The 22,602-nt window shown below is 40.4% G+C and overlaps 1 protein-coding gene across 1 annotated transcript in view; it reads right to left on the reverse strand.

Moving 5' to 3' along the window:
* Positions 1–22,014, reverse strand: part of ZBTB7B (zinc finger and BTB domain containing 7B) — a 743,831-nt gene extending 721,817 nt beyond the window's left edge. The window contains exon 1 of the mRNA XM_044080077.1: positions 21,967–22,014. The gene's annotated coding sequence lies outside the window, so the exon portion shown is untranslated. The remainder of the gene's footprint in view (positions 1–21,966) is intronic.
* Positions 22,015–22,602: the final 588 nt, after the last annotated feature.

Below are 22,602 nucleotides of genomic sequence, written 5' to 3' on the forward strand. Positions count from 1 at the left end.
TGTTGCTCTAACAGCTAATGTCACCCAAATGACCTTATACAAATTGCTGTTTGGATAATCTTTGTATAAGGATAAAATGTTACATTAAAAATAAGTTTTACTCATGAGAAAGTGTTACTGCTAAAAGTGGCTTATGGGAAGATTAATAATGGTATTTTTGCATCACTGCTTGTTATTACTGGGAAATTATTATCGGAAAATTATGAAGTTTGGTGCAGGGGGATCATGTCATAAGTTTAGATAAAGTGGAAAATGGAATATGTGTTAGCAACACAGTTGGGAGGGTGGCCTAATGGTGAAGGTGTTTGCCTTATAAACTCAAGGTGCAGGGTTTGAGTCTCACAAGGGATAATTGGCTAGGCTTAAAATGGCTCGCAAGGGCAGTTATCTTAGTACTAACCTATGAACGAACTCACTTCATTGGACTTCTTTTTGTTCATAATGCTTGTTGTGTAACATAATGCCATGTATATTTAATCTGGATTTAATAAAGGAATTGTTTTAAAAGAAAAAAAGTACATCACACAGCGTGACTTTTCCTCAACATAGAACTCTGATAGGAAACATCAGAACTCCCAGCCCAGAAAATAAGGATGAGTCAGCTAGAAGATGACAAAATAACTGATCAATTAAACCAAATGAATTGAAATACATGTAGTAGGGACATTTAAAATAAGTTACTACAGGTTAAGGCATGAAAGTATTCAGCATGTTGTTTCCTTGGCCATATAGCCATGTATGGTATACAATGCTGACTGGTCTATGTACGTCATATCAGGCTTTTGCATCTCAACCTTCCAGCCATAGGATGGGCATAACTGTTACCCTATGCAGAACCTACTGTCACCCAGTCATCAGTTCTTGACTTCACATTTAACAGTAGCCACAGTAACATTCACCAATGTCTATATTACCAGCTGTTTTGCAAAACTCCTAACAAGCAGTGTCTAATAACAGGTGACCTGAACAGAGTTAGACAAATTTTCTACAATTCCTATGAAGTGTCTACCTATAGTAGAAACTGTTATTTTTGCCAAAGCATAAAATTAAACCCCATGTCAATAAAGTGTTCAGAAATAATCTGTCTAGAGACAAACATAACCAAAAGATTTGGCTCTTTCACCACCTTAAGACCTAAAGCCCCTTCTAACCAGTCATATCACAAAACGTTCATATGCACAACAAATAACAGAACATCTAAATACAATACAGCTACCCATCACCAAGTTTATACTGACAGAAAGAGAGAGACAGAGATTACTCAAACATCTTCTGTAATGGTAAGTCTATTTACAAAACAGTGCTATGCCCTTCACATGGATCACTGCTGAAGTAGCCTAAGAAAATTTCAGAAAAAAATTATCAAAAACTGTGAAAATAATTTTCAAAAACTGCAGGCTTTAGTACCCAACCACATTAATCTCTAACAGGTTGTGATAGCATATGCAGAAATTTGTATTAATCACATGGGTTACTAAAAAAATAAGTTGACAATGTGCAAAAGCTTTCATTTTGAGTTTTCTTTGAATGTAGTATGTGATACTGTTTGCACAGTACCTGTTCAAGACCGCAAAACACCACAGGCAGTGCAATGTATATACATTAGGTATTCATTCATGTACGTCACCTTGAACAGACTATAATGGAAACCTAATTTCCTGTGCCTAATTTTCTGAAAAATACATTAATACATTAGTGAACTACTACCCCCCCCCATATATATTTAGCAGTAAACTTTATTTCCAAACTCGCCTAAATGTAAAGAATACTAATTGTCAAAAACTGTAATAAAGTCACAGCCTCCGTGAAAATGGTCAGTGCTGAAGATGCCTATATGTGCGTCTTTACATTTTATAAGCATGCAGTGAAGTCACTTAAATTGCCTGGGTTCACGGAATTCAACTCCCTTGAACATAGTAAACATTTTAAAATAACTAAGTCTTTAAACTTCAATGATACAGATATCAGGAAGACCAGCCATAAGACAAAACTTTGTAAACACTAACTCATCATTATGACTATGGACAGTTTCAACTCTAGTCACGACTATTGTTGAATTGTTATTTTTTTGTTGCTGAAGAGTTCTTTAAACATCAGTTTTAGCTCAGGATTCATATGCTTATGCTCCAGCACATACCCTGGATGAAGAAACCAAGCATGCAATAAATCACTTGGAAAATGACTTATCTTGGCATTGCTTTCTATATATACTGCAATACTCCAATAAACTATTGCTATCCTTCGCAAAACTTACTTCAATATGTAAAGATTTACTGTTTGTAGTCATAAATATAATGTCATGAATTAATAAAATGACAACAATATGAAAATGCAAACTGAAGAAAAAGGTAAGTGCAATTTTCCAGTAGCCATAGAGATGAACAAAAGTTATGAACTTACCATAATGACAGACACTGTTGGACTGGTCACCAAAGACTTGTCCTTTTCAGCAGCTATGAATCTCTCAGTAGCTTGAGTTCCTGAACAAACCCATAATACCTCTGTGTTTAGCCTCTTCAGATAGAGTAGCCACTATGACCAATACAGAAATTATCAACTTCTACTTTTGTTCTAGAAAAATCACCATGAGGTACAAAAGGGAAAAAGCACCTAATTAGCAAATTCCAAGACCTCTGGCTTTCCTCCACGTCTCTGCAGAAACAATGCACAGACAGAGTAACTGAATCTATCATTACAGAAAGTATACAACTTTCATATTCAAGTTGGTCTTGTCTGTGTACACCAAGTCTTCAGCAAAAATTGGACGGGACTTAGATAAAATTCCTTTTAAAAAGTGGCCCCAAAGGATGTTTGAGACCACATCCAGATTATAATATTTAGGAAAAGCAAGTAAGGAAGTCCATATGACAGCTGCACATATATCATCCAGTGGCAGTTCTTTGAGGAATGCTGCAAATGATGCCAGGATCTGACAGAGTGAGCCCTGGGCTTGTACAGTAAAGACATCTGATTGGATGTGAAAAAAAAATGCAATCTGTACCTCTTGACTGTACAGATTTTCACAGAATGTCTAGATTTTTGCCACATATTTTTGTTCCATTCCTCATAAAATTTCTGTTTTTTTTCAGGTAAATCACTGAGGACTGAAGTCACTAAATAATGACATAAAATTGAGTTTCAGACTTCCTACCCTTGAGAAAATGCATGCTAACACAAATCCTGTTATTATAGCAACTTTCTAAGTTTACAAGACCAATATTTAAAATATGTCCCTATTTTTGGGCCTTTGTCCCCCCATTATTTTAGGCTCTTTCCAGATTTCTTGCTCTAAGAGGTTTTTGAGTTAGGATGCAATCTGAAAGTCTTTTAGACAGAAGTAATTTAGTTAATTTTTAACCCTTTTAAAGTGTGAAAAAGACACAAATATTCAGCGTTTCTAATATTCTTACATTCAATCCAAGTAAAATATGAGCTTGTATTCCCCTTTATTGGAATACTGTGGGGAAAACGCAAGTAGGTTAATGGACTGGTTCGAGTTGAACTGTATGACTTATTTCAGCATTAAAGATGTATTAATTCTTAAAGTGAAAGGATTCTTGTAGAAATAATGTATGAGAACTTAAGTACATGGATTTGATTAGTTATCTGAGCTAGCTCAAAGTTTGAGTCTTTTTAAAATGACAGTTAGCCCTGGGGTGGGGTGGGATGATGAAATGGAGACCTAGAATAAATGACTCCCTTACAAAAAAAAAACTGCATAACTTGTGAGAGGCTACAGGAGAGGATGAAAAGCCCTAATGAAATAAAAACATGGCAGCCAAATGTACTTTGATTGTGGAGAATTGGATTCCAACATGAAGATCTCTGTCAAAAAGGATAGGACAGAAGATACAAGAGCTCTGAAAGGGTCTAACACTTGTCCACTTGGCCAACATGGAAATTTTATACCACCTGCTTTTATAAATTTTCCCAGAGGTCAACTTTTGAGATGCTGAAATGAGTTATGCCACTCTGATAGGGAACACATAAATCCTGGTCATTAGTGGAAGGATAGAAACCATGCAGTTGAGTGTAGGGAATGCATATCCAGATAAGGCAGGCTAGCTGGATGGTTGAATTAGCAGCTGGAGTTGCTGTTGTAAAAGGAGAGATTTTCTTATGAGATGCGCCAAAGCAGGGGAAACCATTTTGAGCATGGCCAAAACAGGCCTATGACAATGACTTTTGCTTTGCACATCTTAGCTTTCTGTATGATGAGCCGGACAAATATATGGGTATCGGCAAATTCACACCCCCCCCCCCAGATTAGCACCCTTGTCCCTCACAGATAGGGGAAACATGTAAATGTCCTAACATATCCTAGTTCTGGCTGTCTCTGGGTTATTTGCACACAAAATATAAGGGCTACATCTGCACATGGGAATGTAAGGGTAGACTTCTTTAGATCCTCACAGATCAATAGCCTAGTAAGTACCTATGAACCTAGGTATAAGGAGTACTGGAGGAAATGGAGTCTGGGAGTGGAGCCAAGGGCAGAGCAATGAGTCTCTGCATATAGGACAAGAGAAAAGAAGTTGTTGCATTTGGTGCTGAAGGGTGTTGAACAGAACACAGTAAGGCTATAGATGTGTTTAGAAACCATTTGCATGGGAGTAAGACGTGTCTGCTCATCCTGTCCACTATAATATTACTTTCTGATAGCAAAACATATGAAAGGAAACTATTTCAGGACTTCAAGCATTTTATCCACGTTTTCTGTGAAACGTAATGACATTTACCATGTTGTTCACTACCCTAATGAACAATGTGCTAGATGCAGAGACATGTTTTCCTAGTCTGTCCATCATCCTGGAATCCTTTGCCAGGTCAATGAATGACTTAGAGATTCTCATCAGCCATGTGTCCCATGGTGGCTGCCACCATAAGAGTCTACAAGTGATCCCTTGTTCTATTTATATATTTACTTATTTAGTTACTTACATTACAGGGATGCTCAAACTGAGTAGAGACGTTTTTCAGTGGAGGCCTGGTGAGAAAAGCTCCACATGAATTAACACAAAACACTAAATACATTTTTACAACACAATTTTCAAACAGTTGTACAGAAGGAAATAAGCAGAAAATTCAACAATTTATAAATACATATCAGCAGCATACATTCAGCAAAATTTTACAATAACAATGAGTGCACCTTTTATAGTGAACTGACAAACAATTTAGACAATGAACAGAATAAAGGTAGATAAGGCCCTTGGAGGTCCACTGGACTCTATCCATCTTTTCGGGGATTGGCTTGGTGACATATGGTTCTTTCCAGGTTATATTACAAACCCATATAGCTTAGGCTACTGCAGTGATCCACATGAAGAACATTAGTACTTGCCATTCAGCATGCACACTATACCTAGACTAATTGGTTAATATTCTTGTTTAGTGTTGCCTTGTTAACACTTCTTAGCATGCAGTTGCTAAGAGTTTATTTTTTAAACTAATTTACTCCACATCCACAAGACCCAAGAACAAACCAAGAATACAAAAAAACAACAAAATACTTCTGAACCAGACGACTTTATTGGTTAAGCGCTTTCATTCATAAGAACTTCATCAGAACCACATGTTTCCTTCTGCCAGTACTACAGCGACTCTCCAGTGAGTGTAGTACTGGCAGAAGGAAACACGTGGTTCTGATGAAGTTCTTATGAATGAAAGCACATAACCAATAAAGTCGTCTGGTTCAGAAGTATTTTGTTGGTTTTTGTATTCTTAATTTACTCCACACTCAAGCATTTGTTCAGCATTTGTTTTAATGTTGCACATGTCCAGTATCAAGGTTCTAGTGAAATGGTGGCAATGATTCATTCATACTAATGTTCTAATAGCAAAGATCATTAAAATTTAGCATATAGTGTTAATTCACATTTATGAATGCATATAAACTATTACATTTTGTTGACCATATTAAACTCCACTGAACCATTGTCCCTCTTAGGTAAACACAAAACTGTATGTTACAGTTTTTAGGGGAAATTTAGCCAAACATGCAAACATGGGGTGAATAGACACTAAGTACAGCTACAACTGCAAATCACAATGCAGACTGGTTGGAGATTCAGCTATTAATTACTGGCAAAAAATATATATCAGCATTTGCCCTTCTGAGAAAGAGAAACATTTAAGTTAGAGCAAGCATTTGGCAACACAGCAGGTCTGCAGCTTGCTATCTAGCTACAATACATAGTCTGTAAATTATATTCTGAATGAGCTGCATTAAAGTGCACATAAGAGATTAAATGATGTTAAACTGTATTTCATGCACTTAATCCACTTCCACATATGGGACATATATACTGTTATTTCACATATACATCCCTATCCTCTAACTAGGGCAGGAAAAGAATGGCATTTCTTTCCACCTGTAGGATACATCAGAAAACACAGAGTTATGGATGGTGAAGTGATTCCAGTGGGTGCAGTAACAAGCATCCATCAGCAGGATCATCCTGGAATCCCAAGTTTTTTTTATCTTAAAATAAGTGGATCTTGTACTTCTCCAAGTCTTGATACTCTCTGCTGGCTTCAGACTTTCTTCTGGCAGTTAGACAACACTGTACAAGGCAGTATATAAAACAGCAGGATGCTGGGGTACACAGAGATCATATATGGACGGCGCAGTGGTGCACTGTCAACTCACAGCAAGAGGTTCTCTGGTTCAATTCTCAGCTGGGATGCCTTCTATGCAGAGTCTGCATGTCCTCCTTGCGTTCGTGTGGGATTCCACTGGGTGCTCCGGTTTCTTCCCACGTTACAAAGACATGCATCTGAAGCGTTTCTCCCCAGGCCTTCACTGAAAATTAGCTTTGTTCCAAGTCAGACTTTCCCAGTAAAAAAACGTTAAATAAATAAAAGAAAGGAGGGGGGCATCACCCCTCTATATTAGGATATTCATGAGGTTGCACCCAAATACACTGCAGGGTTCTGAATGCCTTTCCTAAGAAAATAGGATAAAAAACTTCAGAACAAAACAAAATCTCAAAGACTACATTACACAAGTTATCGGAGGACAGGTTTAAGATCAGAGTACATACTGAGGAAGCAGTGGAAAAACAGATTTTAACAGTATACAAGAATGTAGCACTTTCAGTGGAAAATAGCTACTAAGATTTGGAGGCATCAAAGAAAAATAGTATGAAGGTATTGTGATACACAGGAAGCTTGGAGAATATACCATCAGGTGTGGAGGTTACAACAATTATGATATTTACAAATCTTTGGATTACATACAAGAGAAGTTTGTACGACTTGGATAATACAAAGCACAGCTCATAGAAACCCAAAATATCTTGAATGTAATAAACTGAAAGTGTGATTCCCAGGGCTTTATTTGATAACTCTGTTCAAGCATCTGAATATTCATTCATTTAGTGCACAAGTCTCCAGTGTAAGATGTGGTCAATCACCTTTGATCTAGATACAAAATGCTGTCACATAATGCATGTGCACCCATTCACAAATCCCAAAACTGGAATTTGGAAGGCAAGGGAATGTTGATGTTGGGAATATACAGATTTTAGGTACCACTTGATTTTTTTATATGGAGTCTTGCTAGAAGAATCATGAGAATCACTTATGACATGACACCCAAAATGCTGAAAAATTCCCTGGCTGAATCAGTAGTTTTTAGTGAAAAATACAGGAATAGATCTAGATACAGATCTCCTGTTTCCTAGGGAAGAAAAGCTCTTTGAACTGAGGGATGTAGGAGACACCCCAGGAAAACTATTCTGTGAAAAGGAGTCAAACAAGACTTTTGTTCTCCTGGAACCCCAGACAGTGGAGAAGATCCCTCGACCAAGTAAGAGATGCCTGACACTTAGAAAAAGACTGCAAAGATAAGCAAGTTATCAAAATAAGGACATTTTGGATACCTTACAACATGTTGTAGGTTACCACAGAAGCAAGACAATTTGTGAATACCCTTGGAGCAATGGATAGACCAAAGGGTAATGAAGAGAGCTGAAAATGTAATCCAGACAGAGAACACCTTAAGAAATGTTTGAAATCTTTGGTGGAATGTGATGATATGCATCTTTTAAATCCAAGGTCACCAGAAAACTCAGATGGGGAATAAAGGTAAGACATTGTTAAGGGATAACATTTTGAACTTGAGCACTATAGCAAACAGGTTCAGAAAGAAAAGATCCAGAACTGTCTCCACAGATCTTCTTTCAATGGCACCAGAAATATTCTTGAATAAAACTCCTCTTCTAACTGAAGAGGAAGAACAGCTTCTATCTCCCCCTAAGAGAGCAGATGCTGAATGAAGGGAGGGAAAAGAAGAGTTTGGTCTGGTGGATGAGTTGGAATCCGTCAAAAAGGAGGGATCAAATCCTAACACCATCTGTAACCTTGATGAATTACATTCATAATCCATCTGTCAAACTGTTTCCAAAGAGATAAAGAGAGGCTTTCATTTTCTGGAAGGATTTAGAGTTTGCAGGCTGAGAAGAGGAGTCTTGTAGATAGTCATTCAGACTTATTAGACTGTTCTATGTTGGGGAGGGGGTCCTCCTTTCAGTTTGGAACCTCCCTGCCATTGCTTTATAAACATTTGCTTACCAGCAGCTTGCTGTGTTTGTTTATTTTGTGTATCTGAAAAAAATGTTGTAAGGTTAGTATTAAACCCTTGGAAACTTGGAGAAGTAAAGCTAAAAAAATCTGAGAAATTCCTTGAGTCAGTTTACCTTTCTCATTACACATTTTAAGCAGATGGTCTAAACACTAACTCTCTACCCAAGGGAGAATTTTCCAGAAAATTACGAGTACACAACCAACCAAATCTCCTCATGACAGCTTCAGTGGAAGCTGCCCCGAAGTGACATCAGCAGAATCACAAGCACTTTTCAAGCAGTGGATATCTATTTGATACACAGAAACAATTGGGTTACACAAAAATTTTTTTTCCTCAGAAGAGGAAAAGATACTATAATGTTCCTCATGTTCTCAAATGGGTAAGCATAAACTTTAACAAATGACCTTGACAGTTGAGAATTCAAAAAAATAAGTGTTGCAGAAGAAATACACTTTTTCACCAAATCTATCCAAACTTTCCTATCCTTATTAGAAGGGGATTGATTGGTATTAATCTGATGTTTAACAGCAGCCGAGTTTACAAGAGTAATAGCTGTTGGGTCTGATATGGGATCAGTGCAAAGCAACTTGTAAGAGGAACTTTATAAAATGTACCTGCTTTTTGGGGGCAGCAGGCTGACTGTCAGGCAAGTTAGAGATTGTGACAAAAACACCCTCCAGCGTTGAAAGAATAGGATAAATTGATGTATGTTCTGGAAAATACAGCTGTAATAAATCACAATAGTTCTTCAGGGACAATGGAATGTCATTATGTTCCCACTGAAACAACCAATGGATTCTGGAATTAGTTTCAGAGAAAGAGAGAGTCCATCAAAGGGAATGACTGAAGCCATACTTTCCTTAGAATATGAATCAGAAACTTGAGGAGACAAAATAGAATCTGTCCCTTTACATTCATTCTAACTTGAACCTCATCAGACAGTCAAGAATCCATTTTTCCTTTACCAGAAACAGCTAAACTGGAAGGGTCAAGAACCAGATATAAACCCTAAGCTACACCCAAAACATCACTCCTGCCCAAGTGACTGAGACAGAAGATGTATATTTATTTTCTGCTTCTTTTTGACAGGAATTTTTGAAGAAGCAGACCCGTTTTATTGTAAGGAATAAACCTCCCTTGGGATGAGCATAGCAGCCAGGCTAAGCAGAGAGTTATTCCCTGCCCATTCTCCAAGGACCTACAAGAGTAGTTCTCTCTTGCCACCTAGGGTGGTCCAACAGCCAGAGAGGATGTGTCTATACCTATGTTGGCTGTAGGGACTACACCAGAGCAAGCCAGGAAGAAAGATGAAAGGTCTGAGAAACGGAAGTGGCCATAGCAATCACCCATTTGTGTCTGACACACAATAGCAGCCTGATGTGGTGGCAAAGGCTGCTTATTTACTTCCTTCATTTTGGGACTACAAGAAAGAGGCAAGGAACCCAGGCTGTGCCTGCAAAAGGTCTGTTGTAGTTGTGTACTACGCTGTTAAACAAACTTATTCTGAATAAATAAATAAAACCTGTAAGTTGTTCCATGGCTAAGCTAAATAAGAGATCTGATTCCCGGGGAAGCCTGGCAGCAGTAGTCAGTAAAACAGGTAAGTAATAAAAAAAGTAAAATTTTCCTTCAAAAAATACAAAAAAAAAAAAAAATTTAAACATTGACCCCATCCCCCAAAAGTAAAATAACAGAACTTTTACTTAAGAAAAAAGTAGCTTTAAATTAAAAAAATTTTCACAAAAGTAAAGACTTACTAAAAATCATGTGATGGTCAATAAAAACCCATTTTCCTGACTTGAAATTCAGTTTCACAGAGAAAGTTCAATTTCTGTCATGAAAAGTAAATGTTGAGGGTGTTTTCCCCGAAAAGAACTTATCTGCCCAGCAATGGAAAATGCTAGCCAATAGTCAATCCTCAAAACCACTCAAGAGGAGAACTCTTTGATGACAAAAAAGCTCTTATGGCCTTGGCACGTAGATCACTGTCATTAGTCAGCTCAGTTCAAGCAGAATAATGGTTTGGGTGCATGAAAAGTGCCCTTCAAGAGTTGGAAGCTGTCCAGCTAGTGTATCTATGTAGGATACAATCCATACAGCTAAGGCTACTGAATCAGTGATTGTAATGATGAGCATCAGTGCAATTTATGTAATGCTGAAGTGAATGAAAATTGCTAAAAAGAAATATGTATACTGCATGAAAACAATGCAAAAAAAGAAGTTATGTCTTACCATAACATTCCATCTGTGTTGTAGATCTTTATTCATTCTTTACTGTTAGGACTTTGGTTCCGTCCTCGGAACAGACACGGCTGTTACCAAGCTCGCACCAGCCAAAAACTCTCAGCTAAGACCTACACATAATGCCCCTCTCATAGTCTCTTCAGATCGAGTTTGCCTGCCCCTATTGTATAGAAATAATAAAAGAGACAGTTGGAGGCTCTGTCTGAGCAAATACCTTAACTGAGGAAATCCTAAAGTCTACCAGGAGTCCAGACAGGGGGAAGGAGGGCGAGAAATAATGAATGAATAAAGATCTATGACACAGATGGAACGTTATTGCAAGACATAACTTCTTTATTTGATGTAGTAAATCTTTATTCATTCCTTACTGTTAGGACCGAGTCCCCAGCTACTTGAGTCCTGGGTGGCCCTAAGGAAGGACATTCCTGAGCATCATAGAACCAAAAGATGCTAATTTATAATAAGTGATAATGGTAAGAGGTCTTGCCCAAGTGGCTGCTGCGCAGATATCATCCATAGAGGCTCTGGAATGAAAATCTACCGAAGTAGCCATCGATCTAGTGGAATGAGCCTTTATTCCGGAAGGTAAAGACACGTTGTTCTGATGGTAGATGAAGGTAATGGCGTTTCTAAGCCAAGAAGATAAAGTCATTTTGGAAACAGGCCTACCCGGTCTGTGTCCTGCAAAGGCCACAAACAATTGATCCATTTTTCTGAAAGATTTAGTTCTGTCCAAGTAGAAACAAAGTTGCCTATGAACATCAAGGGTTTGCAAAAGATATTCCCCTCTATTTGAATGGTGAGGGAAGAAGACCGGCAGGTCAATAGATTGGTTAATTGAAAACCCAGAAATGACCTTGGGCAAAAAGGAAGGTTCAGTACGTAGGGACACTCTTTCCCTATGGAAAATCAAGTAAGGTCTCTTGACACTCAAGACCTGCAACTCAGATACTCTTCTTGCTGAGGTAAGGGCCACTAGAAGTAGTCTTCCATGACAAAAGTTTCATATCACATAAATTAGAAGGTTCGAAAGGAGAACTTGCTAATGACTGAAGCACCAATGTCAAGTCCCAAGGCTCTGTAGGGGGCTTGACAGGAGGTTTAACATACAATACTCCTTTCAAGAAGGTTTTGCACAATCGGTGTGACATAACAGAAGAATTATCAAATCCGTTGTGAAAATTTGCTATAGCCGCTAAATGTACAGTAATTGTCGATACTGAAGCTCCTGCATGTAATAGAGTAGTCAGATATTGTAGGATCTTCTGAACAGGCATGGAGAAAGGGTCTATGTCATGATCTTTGGCCCATGTAGAGAACCTAGCCTACTTACTAGAGTACATTTTCCTGGTGGAAGGCTTGTGTGAAGCCAGAAGAATCTCATGAACAGGAGATTAAATATCAGGTACCTTGCCAATCATCAGAAGTGGAGAAACCAAGCTGTGAGCTTGAGGCTGTGGAGACTGGGGTGAATCAGTCCTGTAGGGTGAGATAGCAGACCTTGGGATTGATCCAGGATCCACGGGCTGTGAATCAGATGAGGCCATAGGAAAGGGAACCAGACTTGATGGGGCCAAAAAGGGGCAATGAGGATCACTTTGCTTCTCAACCTTTGACCTTTCTGGAGGAGTTTTGGGATGAGGGGAAATCAGGGAAAGGCATACAGCAGACCCGGGGGCCAACTGTGTGTCAGAGCATCCCTCGGTGGCTCCCCCTGAGGGGGATCAGGGCAAAGTAGCTTCTGCATTTGTTGTTTAGGGGGAAGCAAACAGGTAGCAGCAAGACCTGTCCCAACAGCAGAAGATCTGATCCGCTATTATAGGATTGAGGGACCATTCAGGAGGCATCAGAATGTTCCCACTCAGATTGTCTGCAATAAGGTTGGAACTCCCGGGAATGTGCATTGGAAAAAAAGCAGTTGGAAGCCATCGCCCAGTAACAAACTCTCATGGCCTTCTGACACAGGGGGTAAGATCTGGTTCTGCCCTGTTTGTTGATATACCAGATGACTGACATGTTGTCTGACTGAATTGCAATGGTCCCGGAAGGAAGGGATGTGTGGAAGAATGCTTGCAACGCAAAGAAAACTGCCCTCAATTCCAGGACATTTATGTGCAAATTGGCCTGAATGGGGGACCAGGTGCCTTGGACTGTCTTTCCCTGGAAATGCCCCCCACAAGCAGGGAAGTGTCCGTGGTCACTGTGGCCCTGGGCTAGGGAAGGCAGAACGGTCGACACCAAAGATTTGATTCTGGCTTCATCCACCAAAGCATTTCTTTCTTGCAAAGGTTTGTAAGGTGTATCATGTGGTCGAGTGGGTGGGTTAAGATCGACCATTGTGATGAAAGAAGCCACTGTACTAGTTTCATGTGCAACCTCGCCAGTGGAACTAAGGTAATGGTTGCTGCCACAGATCCCAACAGCTGTAGTACAAGCTGTAGTACAACGTGTGCTAGTACAAATGTCTGTGGGAGGAGGACTTGAATCTTGCTTCTTATTTTTGAGAAACACCAATACAAACTGCTAAACAGCCACAAAGAAAATTTAAACTGAAAACCACCAAATAACGGAAATAACAGCACGGACTGGAAATGAACAAAATGCTTTATTGATTCTGGTACCTTGGCCTTCGCCTTCTTATTTTTGAGAGCCTGTGAGGAGGAAGGGAAGCTTAACAGGGTGTTGTGTTGAAGATCGCTCCAATAAATTCCAGTATTTTGTTAGGGACATTTGAGTTTTTTTCCATGTTGATCATGATATGTAATCGAAGAGCAAGGCCTTATGTGTAAGAGAGGCTGTGAATGAGAAGATCCCTAGTCATGGCGGTAAGGAGCCAATTGTCTAAATATGGAAACACCTGGAATCCTTGTAGTCGGAGATGAGCTACTACAACTGCCATACATTTGGTGAACACTCTGGGGGACTGTCGTGAGACCAAAGGGAAGTACCCTGAACTGATAGTGATTGGCTCCCAGCTGGAAGAGAAGAAATTTGTGGGAGGGTTTGTCCATCTTTATGTGGTAATATGCTTCCTGGAGGTCTATAAAGCACATCCAGTTGTCCTTCTCAGAAAGGGGAGGATGGACTGTACCGTGACCATCCGGAATTTTTGATGTTTTATGAATTTGTTTATTAAGCTGAGATCGAGAACTGGTCACCAGTCCCCTGTCTTTTTTTGGCACTAAAAAGAACCTCAAGTAAAACCTGGATCCTCCCTGGTCTGGTAGGACTTGCTGGATGACTCTTTTTCTTAGCAGCTTTTTGATTTCTAAGGCTGCTACCTCCCTCTGTTCCTCTGACTGGGTGGAACATCGGGGATTCGTTTGATGGGTCAGGGAGTAAGATCGAATGGGATATGATAGCCTCTGGATATTATTCTCTGCACCCATGCATCCATTGTTATGAGTTGCCAGGCATGTAGGTGCAGGCAAAAATGACCAGACTGCTTCCAGAGGAAAGCAACTGGGCCACTGTTCAGGAGCACTGGTAGGGTCAGCCGGAGAAGGAATCTCTAGTGCCCTGGTTGCACAGACCCACTCTACCCCAAAAGGGGCATCTTCCAGACGAGTGCCCCCTCCGCCCTGGGGGGCTTGCTCACCACGAATGCCACAAAAAGATCCCTTGGACTTCTTGAACCACAATTTTCCTCCCCTCTGGTTCATGGAGTAGGATCTCTGGGGGGGGGGGCATATGCTCACAGCAGACAAGGTTTTTCTGTCTTTATCACTACGTGACAGTGTGTCTCTTACTTTGGGACCAAAAAAGGAAGATTTGTCAACAGGCGCATTGACAAAGGAAGATTTAAAGGGGTCCGTGAAATCACACAAATGCATCCAAGCATGCCATCTCATGACGATGCCTGATGCGGCTGCTCGAGTTGCCCCCTCACTGGTGTGAGAGATCAAGCACATCGAGGAGTTCAAGATAGATTCCAGGGTAGCCAGCTGAGAGGCAACCATGTCATGCACCTCATCAGGCAGTACCCCCACCAAAGAGGCAGACATTTCTGGGATTAGGTCTCTTTGGAGGCAAGTTAAGTGTGCCAGATAGTTCAGCGATCAAATGGCAAAGGTCACTGAAGCATAGGTCCACTTCCCCAGTCTATCCATAGTCCAAGCCTCCATGTTCGGGGGATGAACAGTGGAACTATTTTCTGCCAGGTCCCTTTTGGTGGTCACCACCACAACCATTGAATCAACTACTAACTGCTTGGACCAATTGGGCTGGTCTTCAGGGGTGGATAAAATTTTGTCTGGCCTCCAGGGGACAGGGTCTATGTTGTCAGGGGCCTTCCAGGCATGCTGCACGATCAGTTTAACAAGCTCATCTACAGGTGGGGTCACCCAGGAAGTAGATGGCCGAGCACGGAAGGCCTGCAAGAATACAAATTCCTCAGAAGAAGGGTTAGAGGACTTCCAGTCAATGAGACATCTTCCGGGGGAGACCATGGAGACCCTTCTCCCTCATCACAATCTGTGACCTCAGTGAAGGATTCCTCAGGGGAATCAAGGTACTTCCTCTTGCACCGTTTCTTCCAGGGTGGCACCCCAGTGGGATCTCCTGAGGATGACTCCGGAGAAAGGGTTCCCTTCAAGGGAAGGTCTTGCAGCTCCCATGCTCAGGATCCCAGAGTAGGGGGTTGGGACAGTTGCATGCTAGAGGGGGATTCTGGTGTCGATGCCAGTGGTGCCAACTGCAAGCCTGTTGAGGCAAGGACCCTCTCCATCAATTGGAAAGCAAGCACGCCCGAGGAGGGATGTGAGCCCAGAACCGAGAAGGATAACCTCGGAACCGGGGTCATACCCCACCCTGAGGAGTTCCCCACAGGTGAGGAGCTCCGAGAGGACCGATAGCTGCCGGGGGATCCATGGCCATAGACAGCACCAGCGAAAAAATAGGCGCCAAACTAGGAGCAACGGTGCCGACAGCCCAATCACTGCTCTGAGACTGCGTCAGTTCCAATGGAGCCATATCGCCAAGAGTAATCAGTGCTGACAGGGGGACCTCAGAAATCAGAGATGAGACAGAACGCACCGGGGTGGACATTGGTGCCAAAGTCTCCGGGGCCTGGGAAGAGGCAGGAGGAGGATGTACAGGTGAATATGCTGTGAAAGCTTCCATTCCAAGAGGGAAGGAAGACCTAGCAGGGGTGGGCAATCCTCTAGCTGCCAAAAGCTGGTCCACAACCCTCACTACATCTTGTTCTGAAAGACTCCTGGTGTATCTGAAGGAGGCTGCCAAAGGAGAGTCAGGTCTCTCGATAAAAGGACTAAACTGGTGTCCCAAGAAGGGGTCATAAGTGGGAAAATATCTGGTTCTGGGAAGGTGTTCGACCTTTGGAATCAATGGAGTCAGTCTCTGTGGAGCCTTATAAGACGTCGGGGATGGTGCCAATGTAGGTACAGTAGTCGGAGCCTGTGTCAAGATCAAGGTCGGCACAGAGGATGGTGCTGAAGCCGGTACAGTGGTCAGAGTCAAAATTAAGGACAGCACCGAGGGAGAAGACATGGAGCTTGGTGCTGAAGTTGTCTGCACTGAAGGTGCAGGTGAAGCATGGCATTGACTCAGTTCTGAGGAGGACGGAGATGTAGGAACTAAGTGACTCCATTTCTCTTTATGTTTCTTAGTCTTAGGATGTGGTGAGACCTCTGTCCCAGAAAGAGCCTCCTAGAAGGGAGTTTTCATCATACCCTTCAGAATCAGCTTGTTCTTACATTCAGCTAAAGTCCGGTTACTGAAGCTGGAACAAATATCACATGAAGCATTGATGTGGTCAATGTCCAAACAATAAACGCACCGAGCGTGACCATCTGAGTTGGGCATCTTACGCTCGCACTTATCACACTGTTTAAAACCCAATTTAACTTTCTCAGACATAATGAAAAAACACACTAGTCCTAAGTGACAAGATAAACAACCAAAAACAACAATAGTAAGGTTAGAGAGGAGAGTGTTTTTTTTTTTTTTTAAACAGATAGAAGAGAGAGGAGTACCAACAATGGTACTTAGAAATACCACAGGTGGTAGGAAGGGGCCTACCAAAGGTAGGGGAAAGGGACAGTACCACTGATGGTATAAAAGGAACTACCAAAGGTACAGGGCAGAATATAGAACAGTATGAGTTTACAGATGAAAGGATGAAATTTAGGGAAAACTGACTAAAAAAGGGCACTGATAGAAATTATCACAAAAAACTCTACACTTAGAGAGAGAAGGCTTGGCACATCTGACGAGGAACACGGCAAACGAGATCTGAAAAGACTATGAGAGGGGCATTATGGGTATGCCTTAGCTGAGAGTTTTTGGCTGGAGCGAGCTTGGTAATGGCCGTGTCGGTTCCGAGGATGGAACCGAAGTCCTAACAGTAAGGAATGAATAAAGATTTACAACATCAGATTGTTATGATAGGGTTTCTTTTCTATTATATTTGTAAAAATGTTAAAAATCACCTTATTAAGCTTAAGGCAGACTTTCGGTTACAATGCTATTCTTTATAAAGTCTCAGTTAATTAAAAATACAGGCTGCCCCATAGAGATCTACTTACATTCAAATCACAAACAGTCAAACACACATTCATTCCTTTGCCCTTACTGCCTCCCAGTTGCTATGGATACATATGTATGGTGAGAGCAAATCCCAACATCCTCAATTTAAGGGGGTATCCACTGGAGCCATACTACTAGCTGCATGTAATCAAGCTGCATGTTACTACAGGGATGACAGACTCCATGTTGGCCTCGTGTAGTGCTACATTAATAATGACCAACAAATAGTACAGCTGTGTAAAATCTTACAACACTAGATGTCATTCCCTTCACTGTTGAAGTATTCATATTCTCAGGGATCTCCTGCCAAGGATACTTATAGGTGTCATATGTCACATGTAAGCCCTATGTGCAAGGAGTAGGACATAAAGGTGATGTACGGACACACACACACACAGAACTGAAAAAGCCCCAGGAGGAAGAGAATGCCCTTAGGGAGAAGGGAAAAACATGTGCACCCAGAAGGAGAAACAGGGGAACAGCCCCTTGTCCAGGAGGGCAAGAAAGAACAGGTTAAGCAGAGGGGGCAGGAGGGAGACAACAAATACTGTAATAGTGAAGAGAAGGACTTCTACTGCTATGGTAAGATTTTACACAGCTGTACTATGTCCTTCCATATTCCTGTTGCATTATTCAACACATAAGGGAGACTACAAAAGCTCAAGAAGAAGCCTGGGAGGAAGATGGCATGGAAGAGCCCTATAGAAACCCATGCAGGATAGCCCTGGCAAAGTCAGCTCTGGAAATAACATCCAACTTCCAACATACAACATCCAAGTAGCAGATGGAAATAGTATCCAGCCCATTGAAAAAAGCACCAGAGGAGGTAACAACTGTGGTAGAATGAGCCTTCACTGATGTGGAAATGCATCTACCATGAAAAGAATAACAAAAAGAAATGGCCTTATAAATACAGGAAGAGATGGTTTGCTTAGATACAGCCAAACCCAAGAACCTGGGATAAAAGGAAATAAAGGGCTACTCAGACTTGCAAATAACTTTAGTTTATCAAAATATCAGCACTGTCTATGAAAATCCAAGTTGTGACGAACCTTCTCACTGGCACACTGCGAAGAAGAAAAAACGGAAAACAGATGAATAGACTGACTAAGGGACAACTCATTGGCCACCCTGAGCATAAAAGAAGGTTTAGTACAAAGAGACAGTCTGTCTCTGTGTAAAACTAAGAAAAGAGGAACAGCCATGACTGCCTGAAGTTCAGATGCTCTCTTGGCTGAAGTAAAAAACAAAAGGACAGTCTTCCAAGCACAATGTTGTAAGGATGCTAAAGATTCAGGCTCAAAAGAAGCCTGACTCAATTTTTCAAGTACAAAACAGAGATCTCAGGAAGGTGGAATTAGTTTCCTGAGAGGCCTGATATGAAGGAAGCCTTTAGGAAATTGCTGGACCTCAAATCTACAGGCTAGAGAAGGAGTCAAGGACAGACCAGCAGAAATTGCTGACGGGTGAGCTTTAACTGAAGAATATGCTAATCCAGCATGGAACAGATCACACAAATAAGAGAGAACCAGCACAGTAGAAGGGTGTTCAGACTGACGTTTAACAATGGTGTTCAAACTGGCGGCAAAGATGTTCTGAGTGTATGCATCCATACATCACCTTTATGTACTATGCTTTGCGTAGGGAGTGTACGTGGGATGTACAATGCCTATAAGTACTAAAGGCTTTGGTATACTGGACATATCTCGACTATCTTTGGCAGGAGATCTCTTAGGTTATGAATACTGCAACGTGATATGGAGGGACATCACATGTTAATGGTCATGGGAAATAGAGCTTAACCATCTGTGTTATGTTTAGTCAACTGAACAAAACTGAGCAGCCTAGAAACAAAACAAAATCAAAAGACAGACATCCTAGAATAGCTGCGTTGTCTTCATGCATAGGTCTTGTACATTACATTATTACATTCTACAATTTTGTTAATTTGTAAACATTTGAAGGTTTTCTCTCCAGGCCTCCCCTGAAAATGAGTCATTTCTTTCCAGTTGGACATCCCCTTTAAACAAATGCAATTAAGTAAGTAAATAAATAAATAAGTAAGTAAAATATTATGCTGGTTCACTTTGTTACCCCATGCTCGAATTCAGAGTCAGTGGCTAATTAACTTTATTAAAAAACAATCATTTATATATGCAAAGGTGATCTCTAAGTGTGGTATGTCATTTACAGCTACTATAATAGAATACAGTAAAGGTACAAAATATTTTGCCATCAATACTAGAATCTATGAGTTGCTTTGAAGATATGTGTATGTAAGAGTGAATGAAGATAATGAAATAAATGATACAGTTGCATTCTCCTGACTGAATGCTTATGTTCTTAACTTTATCAGCTTTCATCATTTTAGCCCCAATCTTTAATACCCAGTTTACAAAATACCCTTATTATCATTTGTAATTTAACCACAGAAATGACAGTACTGGACATGTTTATGTCTTATTCTGAATGTAATTTGTACACTGAATGAGACATGGACTTCTTAGTTCGATAGCCTTCAATACCGCTTTATTGCATATTTTAAATACTATATTCATAATCCTACCTCATGAAAAAGTAAGAAGAACAGGATAATTTTATAGCCTCAGGACCTATGGTGCTCCTGACCTATCTAGAGGATGTCAAGTCAAAGAAAACTTTATTGTCATTCAGAACTACACAGCAGTGTATCCGAATAAAATTACAATGCTTTATTCTCAATGCAGGAAACAGTTGCACATATAGACAGAGAAAAATTAATAAAATATCACAGTAGAAATTTAATAAGTAGCAATTATTAAGTATAAAGTAGGACAGCAGTGACCCACACCCATCCCAGAACAGAAGACAAGGAACAATATGAAGGTAATATTGTCAAAGTAAAATTGAAACAGCAGCAGCATTTCTATGATTAGACTGAATTATTGCAAAGTTTGTATATTGCACTTCACAGTCCTTCAGTGTGGTAGGTGCGCTACCTTAGTATTGCACTTGGTTATTGCACATCCATAAAATAAGCTACTTCATAGGTTAGTTATGTAACAGAAGTGGTTGAGTTTTTCGACAGACTCATGGTTCATTTTTCCCAAGAGTTCAACATTCTAATGGAGAGCAGAAAGAAACTGTTATTTAGTCTGATGGTCTTAAAATGCAGGCTTCTGTATCTCCTGCCTGAGGACAGGCGAGTGTACAGACCACTGGCAGGATGCGTTGGATCACTGGAAATCTTTTTGGCCCTGTCGTTGCACAGGTATTTGTGTACATCTTCCAGAGGTGTAAAGAAGGTGCCAATGATTCTTTCTGCTGACTTTACAATTCTCTTGAGAACCTTTCGATCCTGATTGTTATAGCTCCCATACTAGAATGTAATGTTGTTGGTCAGGACACTTTCAACGGTGCCTCTTTCAAAGGTCTGAAGTATGGAGCTTGGTAATTTTGTCTTCCTAAGTTTCCTTCGAAAGTGAAAGCGTTGCTGAGCTTTTCTGACTGTGCTGGATACATGGACTGACCAGGATAAGTTCTCCGTGATATGAACACCCGAGAACTTTGTACTGTTGACCCTTTCCACTGTCATCCCTTTCATCACTAGAGGCTTATGTGGTACTTGAGATCTTGTGAAATCAACAATCAACTCCTTTGTCTTGCTGACATTCAGTGCTAGATTGTTGTTGTCACACCAGACCAGTAGTTGATCAATCTCATTCCTGTAGGCTTCCTCCTCTCCATCTTTGACCAAGCATATAACAGTGGTGTCATCCATGAATTTGATGATCCTATTCATCTCATGTCTGGCCATGCAGTCATGTGTCAGAAGAGTGAAAAGGAGAGAGCATTAAAATACACTCCTGCGGTACTCCTGTATTCAGGATGACACTTCCGGAGCTGTTGTCTCCCACACAAACCTTTTGAAGGCCTTTCAGTAAGGAAGCTCAGAATCCAATTGCATAAATGAGAGTCTATGCCCAGTTGAAGTAGCTTTGATATTAGATTCTGAGGGATGACAGTGTTGAAGGCAGAACTGAAATCGATGAATAGCAGTCTTGCATAGCAGTTTTTGCCTTCTAAGTGGTTCAGTGTTTCATGAAGAGCTAGTGAGATGGCATCCCCTGTACTGCGGTTTGTCCTGTATGCAAATTGCAGTGTGTCCAGCATCACAGGTAAGACTGAGGCTATATGATCTTTGACCAGCCTCTCCAGGCAGGATGTCTTGGCAAAGCCAGTCTTTGTCATGGAGAAATAAGATTCCAGTACTCAGTCTTAAAAGTGTTACTTGATAGATTAGCATTCTTCCCAAATAACAGAATTTTGAGACGAATGCTAATCCATCAAATAAAAGTTTTAAGACTGAGTTCTGGTATCTTATATGTCTGTTTAGGGGACTGGCTCTGGTAAGAATCATGTGGGCAAAGAGCAGAAGCACCATAGTTCCTGAGGCGGTAAAGTTATCCTGTCCATCTTACTTTTCATTTGTCCTACTCCTCACACGGTATGAGGTTCAGGTTGGATAAAAGTGACTGTTTTACTCACAGTGGAATACCACTGGCTTTTTATCTAATAAAAAAGTAGTAAAAATGTTTGTGTCTTACTTTTCATGTGTAGTTCCATGTGACAAATATGACATCATTCTTCTTCTGAAAATGAGAAAAAATAATTAACCACTGAATTTAAAACATTACACGTATCATTTAATGAGACAATCCAAAGCAACTGCTATACTGTAAGTTTCAGATCAAAATATTAAAAGGGGTAAATTTACAAGGCTATGTTCTACCAAATTAAAAGCAGACTCCCAGCTTTGATAATTTTCAACTTTCTTGTCCAGATCTTCAACTTATATTTTATTACCTTTCCTTGTTACAAAGATGATTTTTATGCATCAAAAGCAATATCTGCAACATGGCACATATTTGAAGAATGACAGATGTCACACTCATGACTCAGTCTTTATAAATGACTCTGTTATGAGCATCTAGTAAACAGACCACATTCATCTGGTTCATAGCTCTAGAAGCCTTCTATAATTTTGCCAACATTTTCAAAATACTCACCTAATGAACTCTGGCAGCACTGCTGCACAAGTCAGTCTCAAATGGCAATTTCATAGTTACTCTGTAATTATCACTTTTAACAACATAAATGGAGAGTACCAGGGCATGTGTTCAGGAGATATGGTTATATAGATCACATGCCGAATACTGGAAAATGGCAAAATTAACAATCAA

Source organism: Protopterus annectens, chromosome 8.part0, assembly GCF_019279795.1.
Source record: "Protopterus annectens isolate FY-2018-M chromosome 8.part0, PAN1.0, whole genome shotgun sequence".
Classification (NCBI taxonomy): Eukaryota; Metazoa; Chordata; order Ceratodontiformes; family Protopteridae; genus Protopterus; species Protopterus annectens.